A 16,062-nucleotide genomic window follows, 5' to 3' on the forward strand; every position below is an offset into this window, starting at 1 on the left:
CTCAAATGGACTGCACATTTTAGAGTGAAATAAACCAAACATCATTAACAGTAAGATCAAAGTGGAAGTTTGTTAGACGGCAGTTCAGGAAAGCGTTGAAGCATATGCTTAGCTGAGCGTAAGAAGCAGTTGAAAAGTTAAGGATGTTCTGAGATAAATACTTCTCTGAATTGGGAGCCTCACCTTATACTGTGTGGTCTGATAGCAGGCCGTATTACAGACCAAATGGATTACACCCATTTTTTTGTTTGGAATTTCTTTTTGAAAATAGATATTGACCTTGTTTTAAAGCGATTTCTCAGTGTTCGTGTGTGGAACGTGCTGTGCACCTGCTGCACAATCCTCTTCCACACTAGGATGGAACTGCAGAAGCAGCATTAGAAGTTCCCTCACTCAAGGTACAGGCGGGGGCACGGGCGCTCGGGCAGAGAAGGGTGAACCTGCCTTTTCTATGAAAAGTTACTGCTCGTCAACCACAAGGGAAAATTAAGAATCTGACAGAGCAGATCAGAGTCATTCCAAATGAAAGCCGCTTTTGGACAGCATTAAGTGTCCCAAGATCAACTTTTCAGTTTTACAATCAATTGGAAGTTGAATGCACACACACACACTGGAGTTACTTTGATACATACTAGTAGTCCTTTTTCCGTGCTTTAACTTAGGCCATGGGTTCTGGTATTTTCTTTTCAATCATTTCCCTTTCCACATTTTAAAAGTGATGCAGTATATAGTTTGTCTTTAGATTTTCTGTAATCTCTGAAATTAAATTCAGGACTGAAACTGAGTCATTTCCTAATTCCTACTAAAACTAATTCCTGTGTGAAGCGTAACCCTGTTTATCCAAACAGAACACATGACCTGCCATCTAGACTTGTCACTGGGTTTTCAGCTAACAGAGACCTTTTCGAAGCAAATGACTCATAGTACATAGGAGACACAATCCAATTTTGGCTAATGTGAGTTCTGAGATAAGAGCATCAGATAAATGAAAGTCTGTCGTACTCAGCTTACTAATTAACATTTCCAAAATTTCAACAGTTAGAACTTACTCCATAAAGTTCTGAGAAACCCTCCAAGCATCATTTAAGAAACCAAGTTTCAGCACATTTTCTTGTCTGTGTAGCTTAGGTATCTCACAGACTGACAGCAGAAGCTGAATCCTTCGGGCTACTTGGTGAAGCTGTTGAAGTGAACGCTCCTGTGGCTGGACTCCAAACCAGGCCAGCAGGCAGCATTACTGAATCTCGGAAAGAAATTTTAGCAAAGTTTAGAGTACTGTTGGGCAGCTTATGGTTGCAAACAGAAACTGCATCAACTGTAGCAGGTTTTTCATCATTCTATCTTTGAATGTCTTGTTTCAAATAAGAACACTTACAAAACAGGCAAATGCTGGGCAAACCTACTGACGGAAATTCACTCGATGTAGATCAACAGAGTGTGGAGCACAGGAGGGATAAAGCAAGGTAACGTACTAGAAAAACGGAAGGTCCACACAACTACACAAGTTTGTCATACTTCTGAAGAGTACATTCATTTTAATTCCTTGTGCATCTTATTACGCTGCATAACCAACCAAAGGCCTTTTTTTTTTTTTACATTATTCTCCATTTTATTATGTTCTAATCCAATTTGACACAGTAATATAAAAGAATGTATTGAATCCTTCTCTGCCCAGCAAAATGGCCTACTTGCAAGTGAGCACTGTGGATTATGCCTGAAATGTCAGCTTTACTGCGCACAATGCTGTTAAATTGACCTATTATGCCATGTGCTGTCTTCTGTTTTCTAATAACACTGGAAGACTTTTTTTTATCCCAAACCAACAGTTTTGATTCTTTGGACTCTTACATCTGCTGCCATCCCAAAGTTTGAAATTATTTCATAACACAGACGTGTGTCAGCATAAAAATTTTCTACACGCTTAAAAGCAATCTGTCTCCAAACACAAATCTCCAGTATCAAAATGATTGTTATTCTAATCCCAGGTCCTCTGAGCATAAAATCTCTTTCCTGTAACACTGACACTTTTTTCCAACTGGAAAAAAGCAGTGGTAGGCTGTTTAATGGAAGAAATAATTAAGTGGATCAACTTTAGATGAACATGAAATGAACTAGATAAGCTTTTTATATATCTACCAGACAGATTACACTGGTTTCTGGCTCATCAAGAAAAAAAAGATGCTCTTTATTTTTAGGCTGGGTTTCAGTAGTTGGTATGTTTCGTTTAATAGCCTCTAAAACATGTTCAGGGTTTGAGGTACCGTTTTCTGGTTTGTTTTTATGATGTTCATAGACTGATGGCATGTTTTGAAGAGAAAAGAATTTTTAATATTTCCTTGATTGCCATCGTCAAACTCAAATGTGAAAAATACATGTCCTTGTCACAAAATGAAATAAACAACTATGAAGGACAGGAAGCTGTCGGAAAGTCCATTTCAGATAAAGGAGAACCTTCTCTTTCAAAAGATGCTAACTTGGATAACTTGCTCTGCACCCAGAAAGAAAAATCTTTTCTCAATAATTGCTTGTTAAATATCTCAAGGCAGCTATGGGGCACAAAGAAGATTTGTGTGAACTGGAAATCTAGCTCTGGTTTATGCTGGCTGTTTGGATTCTTAAAATGTTCAGCCTTTGTCACTTCCTAAGCAACTGATCTTTCTAGACAAGACAAGTATTTAAAAGTGGCCTGCGCGGTTTGCTGAAAATCCAAAATATAGTTATGGAGAGTTCACACCTATAAAGAAATACAAGCTGTATATCAAGTTCTTCACTCTGACTTCCAGAAACAGCCAGCGTATGCTAGAAGTTGCAAAGCCAAGAAATTGGTTGCATCTGTCTTTAAGAATGTTCAAGTTCTTTTAGGGTATACGTAGTGGTCAAGAATACAAGTCTGTCAGATAATGTTGAATTCCTTTTGCACAGAAGCAGCAAACAAAACTGTATTTAAAAAAAAATAATGAATTTAAGCTGCATGTTGGTATATATGCTTGTGTTTTGACAGAGTTAAAAAGCAAGATGGTTATAAGTATTTGAAATTCTGCACTCTAGAAATGCTAATTGTTCACGGCTGTTGTTCTCAAGTTTGCTCAAGAAAGAAAGAGAATCTGTATTTTTAGGCATTTATGTTGTATAACTGAGATGCAACTGGAATCATAAGTTTCAAGTTCCCTGTTTGAGAGATTTTAATTCCAACTACAGTATGTGTGGAAGAGAGACAAAAAGAGACTAAATTATTTCAGGCAGTTGTTTATGGAAAGCATGATAAAAGTCTAAAATTTTGAGATCTGACCAAACCTATGAGATTTTTTGCAGTTCAAAACTATTCTGTCCTCAAACTGCAGAAAAACTTCCCCAAAGGCTGCATTGCTCAGGACCACTCCTGCTAACAGGCTGTGAGCAATTTAATGTGTGCCAAATGCATATGGGTGGGTGCAGGTGATAATCCACAGGGTTTATACTCTCCAAACTTTGAAAGAAGTAGGTACTGTCCCTAATTCATGGACAGTGGAACAGACTGAGACAAAAAGGATGTGACTTGCTCAAGACATGACACTACTTAATAGCAGAAATGAGACCAGGTCCAGAATCTGCAGATTCCTGGCACCAGCCTTAATCCAATCTCTGTAGCACTGCTTATCTTCTTCGACAGTGTAGAGATACTGTAGCTGGCAGTCAGTCAACTAAGTCCACCTACTCCGATTTTAAAAAATGTTTAGCTTGTCAAGATGTTTTAGTCAGTATTTCTAAAATTCCTGTTTTGGCAAGTTGCTTGGTTTAGAAAAGCAATGGCATTGAGCAAGATCTCAGAAGAGCATTTAAAATGTTTTCAATGGTTAACGAATTTTTTGAGTCAACAGTTTGAGGAGGAATAGAAACAACCCAAATCTCTGGCTCTATGTATCAATTCAAATCCAAACCATCAATGCTAAGTGTCATATCTACATATCTACTATAGCAGTAAATGGAAAACGCTAGTTGAGTTTTTTTGTAGTACAGAAGATATATCCGGTATTAACCTGACATTCCATTTGTTTAAAATGAGTAGGTTATAGCATCAGGGAGGCAATCAGTTGTTGATGTGGACACGTACCTATTTAATTGATTCACAAATGCAAGTCTGTAGAAGAGATGGATTTGCAAACCCATGTGTCTTGCCCATGTTAAAGCATGCCAAAAGCTTAAGGAGCAACAACAATTATTTCATGGCCAAATGAAGGTAGTAAACAGAAGAGGTAAGATTCACCTTACTTTAATTGTAGATTTATTTAAAAAAAAACAACAACAACAAAAAAAAAAAAAAAAACCAAAACCCCACAACCAAACCCAGAAGTACTAAAAAAAAGTACAGAAAGCATAATCGCCTCCAAGAGGCAGACCGGTGGATATTCTTCTTCTCCTAAATCACAAAGGTCACTCTTTGTTTCATGATTTTTTTTTACTATTCTTACTTAATCAAATGTACAGAAAAGATAAAAGTCTATGTGTGATGAATCATTTCATAGCCAAAAGATGCTGAAAAGTCATAGATATTTATTCCTTCAGATTTCTTAGGATCACCACAGTAAGGATGAAAAAAGAAATTAATTAGCCTTCAGGATCAGCACAACAGGTACAGTAGTCATCGTACAGTGGAGAATGGCTGCAGGCAGTTTTTCCTATGGTTCTTACATTTTTTAATAACCACATATTTAAATAGGTTAATTTTCAAAACTGGGCTTTTCCTTTTGTCTCTTTGTGTTTTCTTTTTTAATCTAATGATTTTTCTAGTGACTTTGTAGGAGAAGATTTGTTAGAAATTACAGACGTTTAAATGATTAGGAGATAGAACTCAGCATGGCTAAACAAAGGACAAATACAGTTATAGACAATTATATAGGGTAGAGATAAAATATTGGCGTGTTTTCAGAAAACTTAAAGATGCCTAATTATTTGTGGAGCTAGTAGGTAACTGTGAGAATACTCAACAAAACTTGGGAAGGTTCTGAAGTAAAAAAAGCCAAATGCCTTGAAGAGCAATGGCTTGAGATGCAGCTAGGCTGGTCCTGAGTCAGTGGTACAAGTGCTCCAAGCTTGGCTCTAAAAATAATGGTGACTATTCAGTGCAAGTGATTATCTAACAGCATTGTAGCTCCACAGGCATGGTCAGAAACAGGATGAATATTGTAATATCACTGAAGCCTCAGCTAACATTTATTGGGATTTGGGGACTAGTTTAAGAAAATGATAATTCAGAGAATTGTGTATATGTGTGTGTACCACTTGAAGTTTACAGAACCCGAGAGTATGGTCATCAGAGTTTCCAAGTGAGCTTTTTCAGTCTGGATATTTCTCGACAAAAACCATACATACAAAAAAACAACCAAACAAAAGAACCAGTCAAAACTAAAGCAGACCAAATAACCCCGCACCCATGTAGAAGAAATGGGATCATTTCAGTTAAAGAATTTAAAAGAAAAAAAAAAATAAAGTCAGCACTTTGAGGAGACTGAAATTTCAGAATAAGATGTTTTGATTTCTCATTTGGAATGCCCTCTACTCCAATATTTTAAAACATTTTGAAAGCTGAAATAAGAACAAAACATCCTGGTTTTTATCAAAGCAAAATGTTTCAAGTCAAGTGAGCGATATTCTGCTTCAAAAAGGAAATAACTCAAAATTCCTTATGAAATTAAAATCCTGTTTTCCACTCTGGTTCTTTCCCTGCCCATCAAACTGCATATTCTTGAGCTCTCTCTTCTGTCTTTCTATCATACATGGTTCCCTGGTGCAACAGCCCCAGAAAAGCAATAGTGTATGAAGAACATTTTCCTCTGTACATTAACCACATGCTAAAAATCCTGTTTTTCTAGATTAGTGGGAGAGTTTGTAGCTATCCCTGTTCTACAAATCTCCCTTCTCCTTTCTTCTCACCCTCCTCTGCCAATTCTTTTTTCCAGAAATCTCTTTCAAAACAGGGCTCTTGGAGATAGCCTTCAGTGAAACAGCTCACAGTAACATACACGCTGCACATAAAGCAAAGCCAAAATGTGATCTTGGTCAGCCAAGCCTGTCCTTCAATTATACCATCCAAAATTGTTAGTGGGAGCTGCAAACACAAAAAAAATTGCTCCAGTATTTTGCAATTCAGAGGCAGCAATTTTTCAAGATGAGCAAAGAGCACTTGCACAGCGTTAAGGCTAAAATAGCTGTATTAAGGTGATCTTGGCTGTAACCATTCTGCACGTAATTCGAGATTAGACTGTGTCATAGCCTTTTTTCTACAGGGTTATATAACTTTCAGTTTAAACATGTATTTAACCAGGCAGGGAAAAAATCTCTTCAAATATGCATTTCATTATTGAACAATTTGGGGAATGCTTACTTTGTGGTTTTTTTTTTTTCTAGCAGAGGTCACAGAAAGCATTTCAATAGCTTACGGATTCATCAAAATTTCTGAAAAATCCTACTCTTTAAATTTAGTTTCAATATTCGGAGCCAAACTTGAAAGTATTCTTCCCTCTGAACACACTGTGCTTACGTGAAAAGCCTCAAGCCATTTTTAGTCTTTAATCCCCACAAGATATCACAGCCATCAGGCATCTTTCTCCACCAAACAGGGTATTTCAGAGTTTTATAGTTTTCCTCTGTGTGTAGTCTGTTTACCCAGTTATTTTCCCATGGTCTTATATTTAAGCACTAAGTGGACCTTTGTGTTATTGTGTATTATTTACTTAGGGATTAGCTGTAACTTGTGCTCCAAACTCTTACCTAGACATACTGGACATGTGTGGAGGTGATAGCCTCGCTACTTGGGAAGTACCTCCTGCACACCATACCTGAGAGGCTGGCATCCTGACACAACCTAAAAGTGTGCTGGCTGGGGTACAGGCTTGACTTCATCTTTTCTCGTACATCTATGTCCCAGGTAAATAGGTAGACAAGAAAGTGCCACTATATACATGCTTTTTCTCTCACCTAAAGATTTGTCGGTCCAATTTCAAACTCTTGTTAGAGGATGTAACCTGTCTCACACTTTAACCATTCAGGATTCCAGGATCTTTCCAGAGTCCAGTTTACAGAGGACAAAACGACTACATCTGTACAGAAGGAAGGAATTACTGGACCATAACTCTAGTGCTTCAGAGGCATGGGTTTTGTGCTTACAGGCTAAATTATAGAGCTCTCCGAAATTAATAAAAGCCTATATACCTTTTGATAAATACTCATACGAGGGCTCTCTTCAAACCTTCCCATCACCTTTGTGGGGAGAAAATATTAGAAGCTGCAGCTGAGGTTTGAGCTGACTGGTGGAGAAGGACATATTGTGGGAACAATGTGTCCTATATATGTATCTATAGCTTTTCTAGCTTTTCTCCTAAAAATCTAGGAGACTTTTAGCAGCTGATCATGTAGGTTGAAAGAAAGAAAAGATGAAAGAACTGAACTGACATAAATGAGAGTAGAAACTTTAAAAGACACACAATACATTTTGCTGACATTTGATTATATGGGCAACAAGTATAATACCAGATATTATACAGGCCCTAATTGTCCCTGGAAGGGCTCAGAGAGGTACATGACAGCTTTTCTCTCTTCAGTTCCCAGCCCTTCAGAGCATGAGGACCACTTCCGAGGTTTTGCAGAGACCCTTGCTCACATTATTGCAGAAAGATACACAGCTACACTCTTCCATTATTTCACTTTGTAAAAAATAGATTACTTGGAAGCCAAAGTATCTGAGGGAAGAGGTACAGAAAGGCATCATTCTTTCATGGCAATTGAGCTCTTTTTCTGAGAGCAGAGCTAAAGAAACAATGGCAAAACTGAGGGCCCTATAACCTGACTAAAAGCTTTTTTGTGAAGATTTATTAGTCCCAAGTTTACTACCTTTACAGCAGCGATCTTCATTTTAACTCACTATTTTATTTAATTTCTCCTCATGTATATACATTTCTCTAAACGTTCGGAAAGATATATGTGTATCAGGAACAACGTATAAAGTAGAGCGTTTCCTGAAAAAATCCAACAGTCCACTGCGACATCACTTTGTGCTTGCCTGGGTAGGATTAAATGACAAACACGTGCAAACCTCTGAATTCTGCATTGGTCCTCACAAACACTGAAAGGCAATTTGCAATGTACACTCAAATTCTAGAATTACGGACATAACTTCTGTAGTTAGTCCCACTGAAGTCATTGGAAGTATTCCCATGGGTAAATGAAGCATCCAGTCATTTGCTGTGTCTGAGCCTTCCTATGGCTCCCCAGCAGAGAATTAGGAGTAGTATTTCACACCGTGTACTTTGGTGATGTGACGGGCTCAAATGATAAGACTTCATTAGCAACATCTGCGGTATCATGACATTTGAGATTTGTATAGCTACATGTTTCTGGCACTTCGTTTCTTGATTAAACATCTTGCTGTCTTTACTCCAGAAAACAATAGTCACAATCTAGAGCTTACCTTAGTGAGTATTTAATCATTCACTACTCCTCTCATCAGACAAATTCAAAATTAAAGCTACATACACCATCTGGAAAAAGATTTCCGACTAGTGATGACATCTTGCTTGTGATGGGCAGGGAAGCAGAAAACTGAGAGCTGGAGGTTTTCACAGTTGATGATATGAACTCTTGGGATGAAATTACCCACTAAGATTCCTGGGCCAAATCTGGCATCTTAAAAATAGCAGTTTATCACAACATCAGAACACATAACCTTGCTTATCAGGCAACCACTTACTAACAGCCGCAGTACCAGTGGCTGAAATCCACCATTCCTCCTACCTAACATTTCCTCTACCATGTCCTGCAGTAAAATTATTTTTAGAAGAACAGTGACGGGGAGATTAGCAATATCATGCAATACCTAATATTTTCTCTTCATAGAAAATGCTACCCAAACACTATGGAAGTTAGCGCAGAAGAGCAAAAGAGCAATTCCCATACTGTATTTTGTATATTTGATTCAGAATTCATAGAACTCTTTATGTGTTTTCTTTTTAAAAGCATGCTGGGGTTTTATAAATATTTTTAAAAAACAGCTGTGGTTTAATCAACCATCTGATCTACATTACGATAACTCTTCTGAACAACCCCAACAATAAAATAAATATGTATGCAGTAAAGGGAAACAAAAGTGTGTACAAAAAAGGTAGGAAGAAAACAGCAGACTTTGGTTTTGAGCCCCCTAGAGAGTTATTTATGATCATCAGGAAGAAAGGAATCACTTTAAAATAATGAAAACCTTTCAATGTCTGTACTCCACCGAGTACAGTCTTACAGTAAATGCTAACCTAACAATAAACTTCACTCTACTGGGACCGCACCATTTTATGCTGGTAGAGATGAGTAGTACTCAGGATGAGATCTTGACTGTACTGTAAAGTCAGGGAAAGAATTCCCACTGAAGCTCAGATTTCATGCATATCCATTTGCTATAGTTTGGAAATAGTGTCTTGTAAACAGTACAAAAAGCCACATGAAATAACGTAAACAAATCACTTGAGATGTACATCAGAAAATTCACTACAACAGCAGAACAAGCAAATTACCATCCTTTTATTCGTCTCTGCAAAATAAACATATGACAATGACCTGCTCAACAAAGATTTGAATCTTCTCCTCCCCCAAAATTGGATGACTAAAATATGAGCAAGCTATCAAATTTGGTCCTGGAGAAAACAGATTGAAATCTCTCCATGAGAAATGACCTGAGTTCTACATCCACATCTTCAACTTTTGACTGGCTGTAGCAGTCCAAATAAAACAAAAACAGAATAGATTATTTTTCCCTTAAGGTTTCTGCAGCGAGTGCTCCTGACCCATTCCTTTCAGCAGCTCTGCAGTGTTACTCATTTGCCAGCTCCTTTTCCAGACTCTTCACTTAGTATATAGAGTGTCAGCATTCTTGGGAAAGCCGTGAGAAACACTTCATTCAAAACAAAGCTTTTCTTATAAAATGACATATAAAAATCTTCTCATCCTATCTATAACTGTAATAATTTTTTTCATCAAGTTATAGCTTTTTTTAAGAACAAACCAGTAGATGTAGTAGTAAATGCTCAATCTCTTCACCCCCATCCAGCCACTCTCTTGTTCTACTCAAAAATCATTTATTTCAGGAAACCTTTCAGTGCTAAAGCAGCACACACACAAAAAAAAGGACACTATCCTTCTTTTCAGACTGTCATGCTCCAAAAGTTATGAGTCAGGATGGTCAGAGATAACTATACTAAATTCTTTTAAAATCATACTTCCTGTCAGGCCCTTTTAAGGTGTCAAAGTCAGCATCCAAAATCATTTAGGACAAGTCAACTCACAACTTTGATTTCATTTCAAAACTATCAAATTATTTAAATGATAAGCAACTAAACCAAAAATTTGAGAAGGCATCTAAGTGACTGCAAGATACTGTTTACTCAATCACTTGCACACTTTCTAAAAATGCTACTTTTTTTCCTACCCATAGGCTAGTATGTACTTATTAACACTAGTTATTCTGAATATAAACATTACCAGGTAAAAGTCTGGGCAGCTCACTGGACTCACCTCACATAAATGAATATGATGCCATGAGGAAGAGAGTAAAGCCACGAAAAAAAAATCATTTTCCTCTCTAGATATATTTCACGTGTAGCGCGTGTAAAGGAACAAAAGTGAGAAGAAAAGTCTTCTAAGAGGAGGAAGTTCTGTTGACTCAATTTTATGGACTTAAAGCACTAAAGCACTTCTATATTTAGTGCTGTCTTTATCTCGCATCTTACACTCTGTGCATTCTTTAAGAGAGAAAACATGCTCACTAAAGTGGTCCTAAAATTGCCTGCAGTACACATCTAAATATAATAGGGAGGCACGAGCATATCTGATAGAGAACAAGTATTACAGAAAAAGAACTGTTATCACACTCTACAGAATCACATCTTCCCCTCCTTACGCTGTAGATACCTGGATGATACACTTGATTTCACATTTTCTAAAATGGATTTCTATCTTCTTCCTTCCCCTTCCTTCAGCTTCCTCCCAGTCTTTAGCTTTATTTTAAAGCTGGTTTTTTTTTTTTTTAATGCTCCTAAGTAGATGTAGTACTGGACTGGTAAACTGCCTAGCAGCTTAAGATTAAAATATTCTATTTATTTACAAGGTAGGTGAATGATACACAGCAACAGCATAAATTCTCCTTCACCAGACCCGCATAGCCTAAGTGTCCTAATGGCGACGGTCCAGAACTGCCTCCGAAGAAAAGAGGGGAGCTGGATTTGCATGAGCTTTTGGGCAGCATCAGCAATTAAGATACTGAGAAACACTGAAATGTTCCTGACATTGCGTAAGAGAAGTGGTAAAAGTAACCCCTTGTTGCTAGATCTCCACAGATTCCATGGCATTGACTCAGGAAGTGAGTCAGGGAGGTTTGCCCTGGGAGGGTTATATACCAACAGCATATTGGCATGTTATGCAGTCGGCAAATTTTACATAGCAATCTGTTATGAAATTGTCAGTATCATCTCTGGGAGGAAACAGAAGAGCCTGCCTTCTCTCCCATGTTCCGCCCCCTCCCCGCCCCGAAAAAAGAACCACCAAAACCCCAACTTCTTTCCTGATTCAAATGTGAAGTTTTCTTTGTAGCATGGTTTGAGAAATAAATGATGAAAGCAGTCCTCTTTTTCACACTTCTGGAATGATTCTGTCTTGTTATCATTAATTTTGTTGTCATTCTCATTCGTCCTTCCTCCCTCTATTATTTTAATTGCTTTTGTATTTGAAAACCAGAGAAATTCTAAGGTATAAAAATGAGACAGTTTTGCAGTATTGAAGACTTAGGGGTTTTGTCTATTTTGACATATCTAATACACATGTTTTATAGGATTAACCTTAGCATCCATGATTATATTCTTCCATTTAACTTGCAATTAAAATGGAATTGCTGTGCAAGGACAATCAAAGCAGTACAACTGCATACCTTTTCACCCAATCCATTAACAGAATATTGCTAGCAGTGAAGTAGTCTCTTTACCTTGGCTGCTTCGCTTTGAAATTTGCAGTGATTTTCTTTTCTATATGACCCATTTAAATAAATTACTAAGAAGTAAATGAAACTTCTATGAGAATTGCTTTACTATTGTTAAAAGTGGGTAATTTTATAGAGAAGTGTTACTAGTAAAATGCATGTTGTGAAATTTAGTTGTGCTTTCAGTCTAATGGAAGGTTACGTGGAATGCTCTCAGACATGTTTTTAAGCCATAATGATCCTTTTTCCCCATTTCTCTTATATTGATGCTTTCTGTGGATGGTGCATTTGAGTCTGGCAGGGCACCAGTATTATTGTTTACACAGGTGACAGGTCACAAGCCAATGTTTTGTATTTAGTTGCACCACTTAATAGTAACCAAGTCATTTTCAAAGGTAATGGGATTTCAACATCAGGGTGCTCTAGAAAAAAAAAAAAAAGCTACTTTTTACCAGAAAAAAACATGAAGTATTCTCAGTGGTTTCTGACCTGAAGGGGTGCATGACAGGACACAGCAAAACTGTCTCTAAAGAAACAAAACACATGGAAAAACTTCAACAGAAAGGTACTTGATCCTTGGCTTTAAAATCACAGGGAAACCCAAGAAAGGTACCTATTTGAAAGAAAAAAAACTTTAAAATAAATCATGATGAAGAAAATCTCTGTGTAACTCATAGGGAAAAAAAAAAATTAGAACTAGATTCATAAAACCATGCTTCTTTCCCCACCTTCTAAATGGGCACTGAACTTAAAGGAGCTGCACATAGAAAATATTACTTTTGAAAAGTCTGCCTTGGGTATACCTTATTAACAGAGGTAATAATTCTTTTATTACTTTTCAGTGGGATGAGAAGCCAAAAAGAATTAGAAAGAAAGAGAGAAAGGGCACACCAGGGATTTCTTTGAACTTGGATTTGATTTCCAGATATCACAACAATTTTTAAATCATCAGATGGAGTTTGGATTAATGGCAATACACTGTTCACTAACAGTTATTTTAGTGGTCTGTAAAAGGAGTCCAAAGTGTTCAAAACACATTCAAGTGTTCAAAATCTAGGGGCAAAGTGCTTCTTCGCTGCCTGTTTCCAATGAACAATGCCCATGTGCTTCTCCAGCTTCTGCATTCATTCCAGTAGAGCCCTGAGCAGAATGATCCCCTCCTGGCCTTCCCAGGGCACGTACAGATATGTATACAGCAGTCCACCATATCTTCTCTACTGAAATTTGACCTGGGATGGATTTATGCAGTAGATGGCTAAAATCCAACAAGAGACATCTGATTAAAAATAAGTAAATAAATAAATAAACAAACAAACATCTCAGAGAAAAGCTCTGGAATGGCAAGAAAAACATGCTACTGCAACATAGAGTTTGACATTAGCTTTCTGTTTTTCAAGCACACTGTATTATTTGGACTTTTCTCTTTTTCATATCAACTTCTTCAAAAACAAAATTGTAGAGCAAACTTTTACTTAGACTAAAAGTAGATTCAGATTTAGAAAAATGGCCTTTACTTATTACCCACTTTGCGTACAACCTGTGCTAAGGCAGCGTAGCAAGTAAGTCAGTGGAGACCACCTAATGTAAGTATAATGAATACGTCCACAAAACACTATAGGTGCTTACGCAGACTGAAAAGAACATTATTTTTTTTCCTGATACTGTGACTCTTTCCATCTTTTTTCAGCAGTACCCAGATACTTAGTTTCTCTCCTTTTCAGAATGATGTGCTCAGAACGCATAATATAAAAGACTGCTGCTTTACACAACACAAAATGCCTGCACTGAGAATAACATTCAGTGCTAAGGAAAGGTGAGGAACTGTTAGTAGGGCCCAAAGCTTTAATTTCATCTCATTTCAGCAGCATGTCTATATTAGCTTTTTTTTTTATAGATATAGAATGGCCACTCTGCAAAACTTTATCCTTAATTAAGACTGTGTCAGCAGGGCAGAAGGGCTGGCTGCTCCCTGGGGGCTGGGACGCCAGGAATAGTGGGGGACCCTGGTGCTGCTGGGCAGGACCTTGTCAGCAGGTCCCATCCCACCACCCCAGCCGGGCAGCAGGGCAGGCTGAGCACCTGGGGGGGCAGCCCCTGGCATCAGCCAGCTCCCTGGGACAGGCCAAGCCAGGCCAGGACATGGGCCCAGCTCAGCGGGGCTCATGGCCAATCAGGGCAGATCTGTGGGGAGCTGGAGACCAGCATCCTACGGTGTCACTGGGGCAGGGACCAACAGCAAAATGGGGTCCTGGGCCATGGGCAGGGTGGGGGGAGGCCCTGGGTGTGGTCAGGGCCAGTAAAGCCCATTAGTGTCCTCAGGGCCCCGACATATTGATTGCTTTCAATTCCTGTACACAAAGAGATAATTGAGTGGGGTTAGAAGATATAGCATCTTTTGATATTTTAGTGGAGCTGTAAGGTCACACGCAGCCATTGTAACTCAAGGTAGAGTGAAAGGCCAATCCATTAATTTGCATACAGATTCAGTTTAAATTGACATTTTCATTTTAACACACTAGGAAAAAAATATTAACAGGCAAGACATTTTGGATTAAAATATTTTGATTAGTTAACTTATTTTTAAAACCAGTTTCCTCCCTTGCAATTTTTCTTGGATGTATTTGAGATTTTCATTATTAGTGGGATATTGAGATAATTAAACATTACTTTCAACTTATGTCAGAATGGAAGCAAGAGGTAACTGGAAAATCATTCACGGTAGAAATAATTTTATGCGTTAGAATGGATTTGCTGCTTCATTTTCTTCAGGCTCACGTTTGCCTAGAGATAGTGAACACTTAACATGTAATTTAGCCTCCTCTTCTTACAACAGGCCAGCATTTATTTTGAAACCAGGAGGGCTTATTTTCTCATCTATTTCCATTTGCATGATGTTCATCAAGAATTTTCTTTGAGGTCAGCAAGGTTGACCTTTAAAGGTCCCTCCTAACCCAAACCATTCTATGATTCTATGAAAGCTGGCACATCCAGAGTAGCTTCTATTGTAAGATACTGCACACTACAATGCCATTAACCTCTGGTTTTCTTTTTCTTTTTTTTTAAATCTCAATATTTCACAAAAAATTGAGGTCTAATCCAAATGAATTGCAGCCTGTTGAAAAATTATTGGGTTTGACATGACAGACACTGATGGCCATTCATTAAAAGCTTTGGTCCTCACTTTGGGAAAATACTGCATGTTTTCCAGATTTCACTGTTAGATTGTTTTGTGAAACTTCCCTCTGTGAGGCATCGCCTGTCTGCCTGACCTACTTGTGCTTCCATTTTTACCATCTTCACCTAACATCAAAACTCTTAATGTTTCCCAGCTGAAGTTCTCCCTTACATTTCCTTTTGAGAAAACAGTTGCCCTCCAAACATCTATTCCTATATAGAACATTTTACATTTCATTGCTGTTCCCAAGCTTGTCAACATTTCTAAAGCATCACTGCCTCCTCTGCAGAGAGAAAGGTTTGAGTCAGCTCTCTGCTAAAGTATTCTCCTTTAAAGCTCTAGCATTGTGAAATCACACCCACCCTCAAGAGGCTTCCCTTTTAAAAGTCTTTTGAAACTCAATACCAAAGGTGGCAGCCTGTAAACACTGACAAGGTGGGATAAAGTGTCATATACTAGAAGAAAGGGAGAAGCAAATCTGTCCACAGCACCTCACTTGTAAACTCACGTCTTACAGATTATGACATTTTCATTTTTAATTGTTAGATCAGGAAGATACAAGGATCTTCTCTAGCTCTTAAGCACTCCCTGTCCTCCACTCACACACACATGTACCCGCTGCCTCCCAGTAACACTCAAAATGATAAAAAGCCGCCTGCAATGCCTGGAAAAGAAAAGTTGGGGCAGACTTTTTTGTATTATTAAATCTATACTGAACTTTGTATTTTGTAGAAAGCAACAAGTCATAAAAGAGTTGCATAAAGCAGTAACAATTCAAGAAAACATAATTTTTCAGCTGAACAGTTTAACTTGCAAGGAGAAACTTACACCTCAGCTAACTTCTTTCTCTGACCAACAATGCCATCTAGCAAGCCTTCAGAAAGAACTCTGTGTACACACT

The 16,062-nt window shown here is 37.9% G+C and overlaps 1 protein-coding gene across 1 annotated transcript in view; it reads left to right on the top strand.

Annotated features, from left to right (window-relative positions):
* SYT9 (synaptotagmin 9) overlaps positions 1–16,062 on the top strand; it is a gene marked incomplete at its 3' end in the record, with an annotated part of 65,596 nt that overhangs the window by 38,288 nt on the left and 11,246 nt on the right. The gene's annotated exons all lie outside the window — the stretch shown is intronic.

Source organism: Vanellus vanellus, assembly GCF_965231255.1.
Source record: "Vanellus vanellus genome assembly, chromosome: 6".
Lineage (NCBI taxonomy): Eukaryota > Metazoa > Chordata > Aves > Charadriiformes > Charadriidae > Vanellus > Vanellus vanellus.